At 32.3% G+C, this 11,012-nt stretch overlaps 1 pseudogene; it reads right to left on the minus strand.

Annotated features, from left to right (window-relative positions):
• The window catches only part of LOC112503809, a 24,696-nt pseudogene that overhangs the window by 2,037 nt on the left and 11,647 nt on the right, over positions 1–11,012 (minus strand).

Raw genomic sequence — 11,012 nt, forward strand, 5'->3', positions numbered from 1 at the left:
TGGTCTGGAATCTTTATTTCTTTGTGATTTAAAGATTTAGGATCAAGGTTCTTATTGGAAATCATAGTCTGGATGTTATTGAGAAGAAAATAAAAGGTCTGGCCTGAAACTTTTAAATAAACCTTGTTTGATTAGAAAAGGTTTAAAAGTGGCATTATATGAAACCTGGTTGGTTCAAAAGTATGTGATTTGAATAGMTGAATGCTTAGCTTGAAAAGTGGAAAGGATCTGGTATTATGTCCCTATTTGTTCATATATTTGTTATATATATGAAAAGTTGTTTTCCATAAAGGTTTTGGTGATTTCCACTATGCAATAACATAAAAAAGGTAACTCACTAGACCTTTCGGTCTAACCCTTGTTTTGTGATTTTAACTATGTATTGCAGGAGGTACGGACGATAAAGGAAAGGGGAAAATGTAATATTTTCCTATATGCACTTCTACATGAAGATCTATCTTTGATGTACAGTTTTGATTGATGATCGTTGATTAGTACAAGAAATGTATTTGAATTTTTGGACCTTGTATTCAGTAATGATAGATTCTTGTACTAAGGGACCTGAATGATATAAAAGCATGTATTTCTTCTGTATGAAATATGTGTTACATGCAATGTGTGGTATGGGACGTTACAACCAGGTATTTGACTACAGATAGAGTTACCAGATAAATCTATCAAACGCACATTACTTAATTGGCACAACTGCTTCGGAATAGAACCACTGAAGTTATTGTCTCTAAAAATAAGAATCCTTAATTCGGATAGTTTACCAAGAAATTCGGGTATTCGTTCTGACAGGGAGTTGTTGCCTATATCCAAAGTTGAAACACGAGTCAAATTATGAAAGACATTGGGTATTGATCCGGTGAACCTATTGGAACCCAAATGAAGATACCTCATGTATGTCAGATTTAAGCAGGTCAGGTTGGGCCCCGAGAAAGAATTTTGTGAGATATCCAATGGGGGAATCTACCTGTAAAACATTTATTGCTAATATCCATAATATTCAAACGATGCTATTTGCTGGGATTATTCTCAATTTTCCCAGTGAAACAATTATTATCTAACGCAAGGGAACGAAAATTACCGAAGCTTAAGTTTCCTGAAAGTACCATGCCATGCAATAGTTCTTTGATAATTTCAATATTTGTTATTCTGAGCTATTTCTGAACACCCCCTTTGGTACTTCTCCTGAGAACTCGGTATAAGATAAATCCAGTACCTTTAACCCACTCAGATCACCAATTGAAGATAGGATAGAACCATTTAAAGAATTGCTAGACAAATTTAAATACGTTAAATATGGAAAGAACTTATGAATATCCCTCGGAATGGTACGAAAAATCTGATTTTCGGACATATCCAACCACGTTAGGTTAGCATGTGTATGTAGCGACATATTAATAGTACCACCAAATGAGTTGTTCCTTAGAATAAGTGCTTCCAACATTGTATTATTCTCAATCAACCGATTTGGAAATTGTCCCCTCAAAGAGTTGTGTGATAGGTCTATCATCCATAACATGCATTGTTGAAGAAGAAACCTAGGAACAACACTTGCTTTAGGCATGTTTAGGTTGCAACCAGAGAGCACAAGATCTTTCAATTGAAACATCGGAATCCAACCCATGGGCTCTTTTGTTTCCATCTCAAATTTGTCATTGTTGCATTTAAATATAACTACCTCTAGCTTTGTATGACTGGAGAATGAGCTAAATGAGAATGCACCTTTAAAGTTGTTATCACTAAAATCAACATACTCGAGAGATGTGAGAATGGCAATCAATAATGGCGGAAGTGTTCCCCTGAATTGATTTGATGAAATATCGAGCAACTTAAGAGATGATAAACTATTGAAACATTGAGGCAGGTTTCCCTCGAACATGTTGTGACTAAGATCCAACTCCCGCAGGTGCTTCAACTAACATAGACCTGTCAAAAGACAATAATTAAATAAAACAAACAGGCTAATGTAATGCAACTACTCACACTTGTATGGTCATATGATGTCAAAGATCAACCATTGGGCTTATGTAATGTAACAAAAGTGTACATGGATGTAGCTATATATACTACATGAACATTTCTTTCGTATGTTTTAAATCGTGAATGGTGTAGATAACATACCAAGTATCAAGCCATTGAACTTGTTGTTAGCAAATGAGACAACTCCAATGGAAGGTGATAATGCATTTATTGTTGATGGGATGCTCCCAACGAAATTGTTCCAACTAAAATCTAAGAACTTCAGATTGTGAAAAGATGTGAAAGCTAGAAAACAACAAGAGTAAAATTAAGGATTAGACGATAGATATATATACGTTGTAAAACAAAAAAAAAGATTTGTTAAATTGTTAGGCAACTCTGCCTCCAGTTCAGTTTTTCATGTTTACAATGAGTAGATCACTTCACTACCTTTTTGAAAGCCTGAGTAGATAACTTCAATACCTTTTTGAAAGCAATAATAATAATAATGTTGTAAAAGAATAAAGAAATAATGCTTACCTTCCATTGATAGTGTTCCATTGAAATCATTATTGCTTAAGAGGAGGACTTCGAGATCAGATAAATGAAGCAGCTCTGAAATAAATAAAGAGACACATACGCAATTGATAAGTAGTTATTATCAATTTCATAAAATGTAATTTTTTTATAAAAAGCGATTTACCTTTTATAATGATAATTTTTTTAGAACTTAAATGGTTAAAAAGACACATACACATGATTACTCTTGTGACGGTAATTTCTTCATTATGACAATTCTTGTGTGATGAATGTTTTTAAAATTTAACTTATTTTTTATAATCATAATTTTTTTTAAAGTTTGATTATTTTTTATCTAATAGATTTTAAAACATGATTAATTGTTTATTATGACAAAAATTTTATATAAATCCAAAATTTTCATCTATAAATTGGGAAAAGTTTGAAAAAATATTCAAGAAACTATCTTATTTTAAATAATTAAATTTAAATCCTTGAACTTTTCAATAAATTAATAAACCATCGAACTTTCTCATTTGAATAATGAAGTCTTTGAACATTTTTTTAGCAAATAAATCGTCGAACTTTTAAAAGTTGGTTACTTACATTTTTCTATAATCGGCTGGGAGGTTTTAAAGTAAAAAAAAATCAATTTTATTGTTCCCGAACCTTGTGACTCGATCTCACTCTTTCTTATCTGACTTTTTGTGTTTCGATTCCCCCTCTTTTACACAAAATATGAATAAGACTAATATGGTTATATTTCTATGCAATTTGCCCTACTTCTTATTGCAATTTAACCAATTAAAATTTTTTAAACACTCATTTTAACATTCTAACCATATAAAAAGGAACTCAATAAATAATAGTAAAAATTAAATTTAGTCGTCTAGAACATGCCTTTGATGGGAAAAGAACCTYTTGATGAAACACCATTTGAAAGATCAAGAGTCTTGAGGGATGGGAGAACATTTAAGCATGAAATGATGTTCTTGTTGAAATTGTTCCCTTGAAGTGTTATACTCTTCAACTTTTTCAATCTCGATAATCTCGTACATTCTGTAGAAAAACAAGGAACTTTTATGAAACCATTTTTGTTTTTTCATATTTTTTTAAAGTATGCACAAGTTACCATGGCTAGATCTCCTTTTACCTTGGATAATTGGTGTGTCATTGAACCAGTTACCACTTAGATCCAACTCCTGTAGATTAGCGAGCTGGGCTAATTCAGTGACATGAACCAAAACATAAACTAATCATGTGCCACTTTAAATGTACATTTTGAAATTAGTTTCATCCAAATATGTATGAGTGGTACTTATGCAAAAACTAAATTATGTCAAAGAGCAAGTGTTTTTATAATGTCCGCAAAACTAATCATATATTTACAGAAATCGGTGAATTTAAAAAGTAGTCACATTTTATCTTGTTAATTTCAAAGACATCAAACACGTTTATGATGATAATATTTAAAGAATGTGACTTTGTGTATCATGACTAAGGGGCCGTTTACCAAACACTTGCTCGGTAAGCGCTTACCGGCAAAATTAACACTATCATTTACTTACCGAGTAAGATTTTAGTCCATCAAAACGACATCATATGCAACAATTTACCCGGTAAGCACTTACCGTGGTAAGAGTCGTTGCCCTCACTTACCGGGTAAGACTCTTGGTCCTTGTCTTGCTCTTACTGGGTAAGATTTTTTTTCTTTATCATATTCATTCGTTAATGTAATGTGATTTGGTAAGCACTTACCCGAGTAAGCTTTGGTAAACGGCCCCTAACTGTTAAAACAATTATGATTTATATCATGTAATATATGCACATTTTCAATAGTATATATAGAGTAACATGCACCTCCTAAAGGTCTAAAATAACATAAAAAAATCAACTACACATTTAAACTTTGATTCAACCACTACCATTACTACTACATGTAAAGAAATTATAAATAAACATATAGATCTATGATCAGGGATGAACCTAGGTGGTTCAAGTGGTGACATATGCCATATTTTCATTCTTCAATTGTAGTGTAAAAAATTATAGGATCATGAAAAGTGTCATCGTATCAAGTTTGTTGTGTGTCATCGTATATATTTTGAAACTACGACGACACAAGCTTAGAGTTGGTTTGCAATAATTTTCTTCCACCCCACACCTGAGTTTGAATCTTATTAGTGTCGTTTTCTTAGCTTTTAGCTTTTTAGTTTCACATTTATTATGATTATAGAAAAAAATTTGTAATAAAAGACTTGAACACACGACCTCATATATAAAAAACAATGAATTAACTAATAGATCAGTGATGATTTTGTGAAAAAATATCTATATATTTTTTTTCTTATAATAAAATGATGTTAGTGCTTGATTTTTTTTGGGTCCATCTATGTCTATGATGAACTGAAAACAAGATAAAGTCTATTAAGTTAACTCGAGAGGAGACAAACATGAGAGAAGATAGATAATCAATAGTGTAATAAATCATACCTTCAACTGGAAATGATGTTCCATGTAGCCTACTAACACTTAAAGATGTTATAAAGCTTACATTGAAATTATTTCCCCCAAAGATATAGAATTTTCAACTTCTTCAATATAGAAACTTGCTCGAAGCCTGTAATGATCATGAAAGCTTTTTTAATACCAAGAAAACATTTATAAATGCATATTCAAATAAAAAATTAACATAAAAAAATGAGAAAAGAAAAATATGTCAAAATTTGCATTTAATGGAAGACCAAAAAAATAATTGGGAATGGAAGAGTATTTGTATGTGAAGAGAAGAGATTGCATTCAAATCCGAGAGGAGCAATGCCTCTTGAATGAGTTTAACATCATATTCATTACCTTCCATATGATTATCGGAGAGATCCAATATCTCCAAGTTTTCCAAAGCTGCAAATTTGTTCAAAATACATGTATTATAAACATATAATTAGAACATGCAAATATTAATTAAGAAGGACCAAAAACATGTCAAGAGCAGGGAAGTATCCTTTCAAGTTATTGTAACCAAGATTCAAAACTTTGAGTGAAGTCAGAGCGCCCAATGAGTGAAAGGTCATATTAGTAATGCTATTACGGCTAAGATCCAGTGTCTCTAGCTTCTTCAAACTTGACAACCTTCCAAGTCCTGCAAAATTGAAGAGTTATAACGTGATATCAAGGAAGGTAACTTCAAAAATAAATAGCTAGTAATAGAGTCAACTTATTCTACTTGGTCAACTCTATTTTTTATTTGAAGATTTTCAATTCAAATTACTTTATTGGCATTTGGTAATACATTATTACCTATAATGGAAACTTCATGTTTAATTCACTTAGTTTTGACACTAGCTGAGGGGATTTTGTATGTTAGATTAATAAGTAAAACTTCTTTATTAAACTATGCACTAAATCAAACATTTCATTTCCTATGATAAAAGTATATTAGAATGATACATAAATGATGGATATCAATATATCATGTTTCATCTAACCATGGTTCGAAAGCTTAAACAGAGATATACCATTCACACATGCGTTGAGCCTCTGAATGTGAAATTAAATTAAACCGGTATTAGACTTGCCAAACAACAAAGAGGAAATTAACTCAAGGTCATATAAGTTTAACTTTTCAACCAACCAAAAAGGTTCTGTCCTAAAAGGCAGGGGCGGATCCAGCCTTTATTATATTAATTTTTTATAGTCCTCACCTTTTGAAATGATGACCGAGTTTAAAGTAATACATATTTCTTTATTTAAGAATGATTTATATGGGTTCGGTTCACGTGAGACCATTTTGTTTCTGTGAGACCCGTAAAACCACATTTGAAACTTGAAACTTCATATCAAAATAGTACAAAGATAAAAAGAATCGGAACTTTCATGGAAAAAATACTGGTTGATATCCATGCAATTAATATCGTAAGTCTAGATATAAATCTAAACTTGATATCTTGACTAACTTCTTCCCGTTGGAGAGAGAGATGATAAAAAAGTATGAATTACGCACAAACTTTAAAAACAAATACATTATTGACTTTTCAAAAATCAAACAAAACTTTGCAAATTTCTTATACAACCTCAAATCAAGTTATATACAAAAAGTACCATCATCCTATTCACCTCTTCACGTTCCTCCCAATAATACGTAATTTAGAACTTACAAAACATTTATAAATGCATATTCAAATAAAAAAGTAATACAATCCCTTTAATTAATAGAAGACCAACTAATCAATTGACTATTTTTGATATTTTTTTAAATTGATTATTCACAAAAAAAAAGATGAGAAAAGAAAAAGATGTCAAATTTGCATTTAATGGAAGACCAAAAAAAAAAATTGGGAATGGAAGAGTATTTATGTGTAAACAGAAGAGATTGCATTCAAATCCAGGAGGAGCAATGCATCTTGAATGAGTTTAACATCATATTCATTACCTTGCATTTGATTGATGGAGAGATCCAATGTCTCCAAGTTTTCCAGAGCTGCAAATTTGTTCAAAATATATGTATTATAAACATATAATTAGAGCATGCATGTTATTGCAAATATTAATTAAAAAGGACCAAAGACATGCCAAGAGCAGGGAAGTATCCTTCCAAGTCATTGCCATAGAGATGCAAAACTCTGAGTGAAGTCAGAGCACCCAATGAGTGAAAGGTCTCATTTCCAATGCTATTACGGCTAAGATCCAGTGTCTCTAGCTTCCTCAAACTCGACAACCTTCCTAGTCCTGTAAAATCAAAGAGTTAACGTGATATCAAGGAAGGTAACTTCAAAAATAAATAGCTAATAATAGATTCAACTTATTCTACTTGGTCAACTTACAAGCACCATATTGCATCGCTGTGATGTTCATGAATATGAATAGAGTCAATGTATTCGTAATTCATGGTCAAACATGTATATAATATCAATTTCCATAATTCCATATCAAGCAAATATGGTAACTCATAATACATGTGTTCACAATATTGTTATCAAGGCAATTCCTTGACAAATTTGAGACTTGTTAACTCTTTAAAATTAAGAAACACATAAACATTTAATGGCAAAATACTCTTGCAATCTCCATAAAATTGCTCTGGAATCCCCACCATGTTTCTCAAAGATAGGTTTGTTACATGCCTAGTGGTTGTGTTGCACGTGACCTGCCTCTCCCAATCACAACACTTGCCACCTATACTACCATCATCAACCCAACTCGGGAGAAACTGGTCGAAATCGAGAAAGTATGAATCAATAAGGGAAGTTTTGATTTCTAACAACGCCTTTTTCTCCTCTTCTATACAACCACCTTCTATTCGACAAACCATGAGAACAAGAATTGTAATCAATATCAACAACCATGATTTAATCTTACTCATACACCAACACTCCATTTTAGTTGCTACACTAATTAAGAATGATGGCTTTTTAGACACACTCACAATAAGGCTTACTTTCTCCTCTTGGGCTGACCCTTATATAGAAGATATAATCTTGCTAACACGATGATAATTACAACTTGTGCGGGACCACAATATTCAACTTACCCGATAAAATAAATTATAGTGTTAMCTCTTATCGATAAGCGCTTATCGGGTAAATATTTGTGTAACCAACCCCTAAAATCAAACGTTTCATTTCAAAAAAGAGTTATATTTTAAATTTGAACTCTTMCAAATACAATTGTTTCTAAGTTAWTTTTTKAACACATATTGAACTCTTTCTTTTGAGACAAATGATTGATACTCAGAACTTGGGTTTATAGATACATATTTGTAAAAATTGGTTGAGGCGTACACCTAGGTGTCCAAGGCGGTCAGACGATAAGCTTAGGTGACATTTGTTTAGGGGTCCTTTACTAAATGTTTACCCGGTAAATGCTTACTGGGGGATTTCCTCACCAGATGAGCGTGGAAAGAGTCGAGAATCTTACTCGGTAAGAGCAATGATAGGAATGGAAAATCTTACCTTGTAAGTGTAAGTGAGGGTGATGACTCTTACCCGGGTAAGCGCTTACCACGTAAATTGTTGCATAGGATACCGTTTTGATATATTACAATCTTACTTGGATAATAAATTACACTATTGACTCCTACCGGTAAGCGTTTACCCCTTAGTTCTGTTTTTGTATAAATGTTCATCCTCACTCTTTACTTGTGGTCACCAAGGAACTACACCATCGCGTTATCAATCAACTGACTTTTTGTGAATTACCGCACAAAAAAAACCTTTCTAATTGCATGTGGTTGGTACTCGGTACATGTAGTAAAGACTTAACATGACAAATGAAGTTCTTGAATGAAGACGGGATAAATCATAAATACTCATTTTGTCGAAATAGTTGATCAATCATCCAGTTGGTTTTAAATTATTTTTAGATCACAAATTTAACTTCTTCTTTTTAAACAACAGAGTAATACTTACTTGAAATTTGTGTAGATTTTTAATGAGGTATAGAAAATAATATAGATCATGTCAAATGTAATGGGGTAAGTCTACTTCATTGAAGGTAAATTTTTTTTGAACCTTCACGGAAGAAACACTGTGAATGTTACCTTCACAGTGTTTAGTTGTAAAGTTTAAAGTGTAAAAAGGTGGTCTCATGAGTCTCAAGAAAACAGATCTCACATGATACCAAGTCTGGTTGATATCCATGCAATTGATATCGTAAGTCCACATACAAATCTAAACTTGATATCCTGACTCCCTTCTTCCCCTAGGAGAGAGAGATGATAAAAAGTATGAATTACTTTCAAACTTTAAAAACAAATACATTATTGATTTTTAAAAAATCAAACAGAACTTTTCAAATTTCTTCTACAACTTCAAATCAAGCCATATACAAAAAGTACTGTCATCCTATCCACCTCTTCACATTCCTCCCAATAATACGTAATTTAGAACTTATAAAACACGCACTCAAAAATTGGACTAACGTCATCTAACTTTTACTATTTCAATTTCAAGATGTTGCATGGTATCCTAACTTTTCATAATTGGGACAAGTCAACTTGCCAAAAGGAGTTTGATTAAGGACAAATGAGGATGAGTAACTAGGGTAGTATCAAGCTATATGCACATGACCAAAACCAGTTCGCGATAAGCATAAGATATGTTGAAGCTAGACGTAGAAAGAGCAAAGAGTATAAATGGAAATCGTCCAACCATGAGAATAAATTCTAATTGATAAAAGTTTGTAACGCCCCATTCCATACATTGCATGTAACATATACTTCATATATAAGAAATACATGTTTGTACACCACATTGGTCACTTAGTACAAGAATCTACCAGTACAAAATACATGGTCCAAAAATTCCAAATACAATTCTTGCACTAAACCAGTTACATCTAACAAAACTATACATGTCATCAGTAAATCTTCACGCAGATAATCACGTAGRGAAAATATTACATTTTTCCCTTTCCGTTACCGTCAGCACTTCCTGCAATACATATTTGAAATCACAAAACGAGGGTTAGACCGAAAGGTCTAGTGAGTTATCCTATTTATGTTATTGCAGAGTAAAAATTACCAAAAAACTTAAATAAACTACTTCTCATATATATCATAAATATATGAACAAGTAAAAACATAGTATCAATACCTTTCACTTTTCAAGCCAAATATTTAGCTTGCAAACAATACATCATAACCAAACAGGTTTACACTAAACAAATTATCAGAATGCGACTGTTAAACCTTTCAAATCAAATAAGGTTTGTTCAAAATTTCAGGCCAAACTTGGTATCTTCCCCTCAATAACATCCACACTATGATTTCCAATAAGAACGTTGATCCTAAATCTTTAAGTCACAAAGAAATAAAGATTCCAGACCACAGTAATCTTAAAGGATATAATAGCAAGAGTTATATTACATAACACACACACAAATGCCACCTTTATATCCAAATGTACACCTCTCCTTGATATGCCACCCTTATCCCATGGTACATCTCTCCTTGATATGCCACCTTTATTTCCCCATCAAAAATATTTCATAAAAAAATTCCATTTAGAATAGATCGCAGTCAATGGAATTATTATCAGTTCAAATTCATTTTGTCAAAATTCCCATTTATTGTTCCAAAAGAATCATGTCTTGACAAGATAACAAGTAATTCGGTCAACCTTGTCCGGATAACAAATCTGAACAACACTTCACATAGCTTGTCCGATTTAACACTTGGCTTAAATCACAAAACCTTGTCCGGATAACAAATCCGGACAACACTCTTCCTGATCCTCTAATTTAGCCATCCGGATGTTATGTCCGATTTAAAATAAACCGGCCACCTCATAGCCGCATTCCTACTTCTCCGTTTAAAACAAAATCATAAGATCAAAGTYATAAATCACTCATCACTTAAACAGGATAACATATTATGTTTGCTATATGTCTTTGTGCAAAATATCAAGCGAATCCTAAAGAATAGCATCTTTCTGCAGTCAAGAGGATCTTTAGATACCTTAAGGGAACTCCTTCATTGGGTCTCTGGTATCCAAAGGACTCTGGCTTTGATCTAATAGCCTACACAGATG

The sequence above is a fragment of the Cynara cardunculus genome, unplaced genomic scaffold (genome assembly GCF_001531365.2).
Source record: "Cynara cardunculus var. scolymus isolate 2C unplaced genomic scaffold, CcrdV1 Un_Scaffold_3872, whole genome shotgun sequence".
Taxonomy (NCBI): domain Eukaryota; kingdom Viridiplantae; phylum Streptophyta; class Magnoliopsida; order Asterales; family Asteraceae; genus Cynara; species Cynara cardunculus.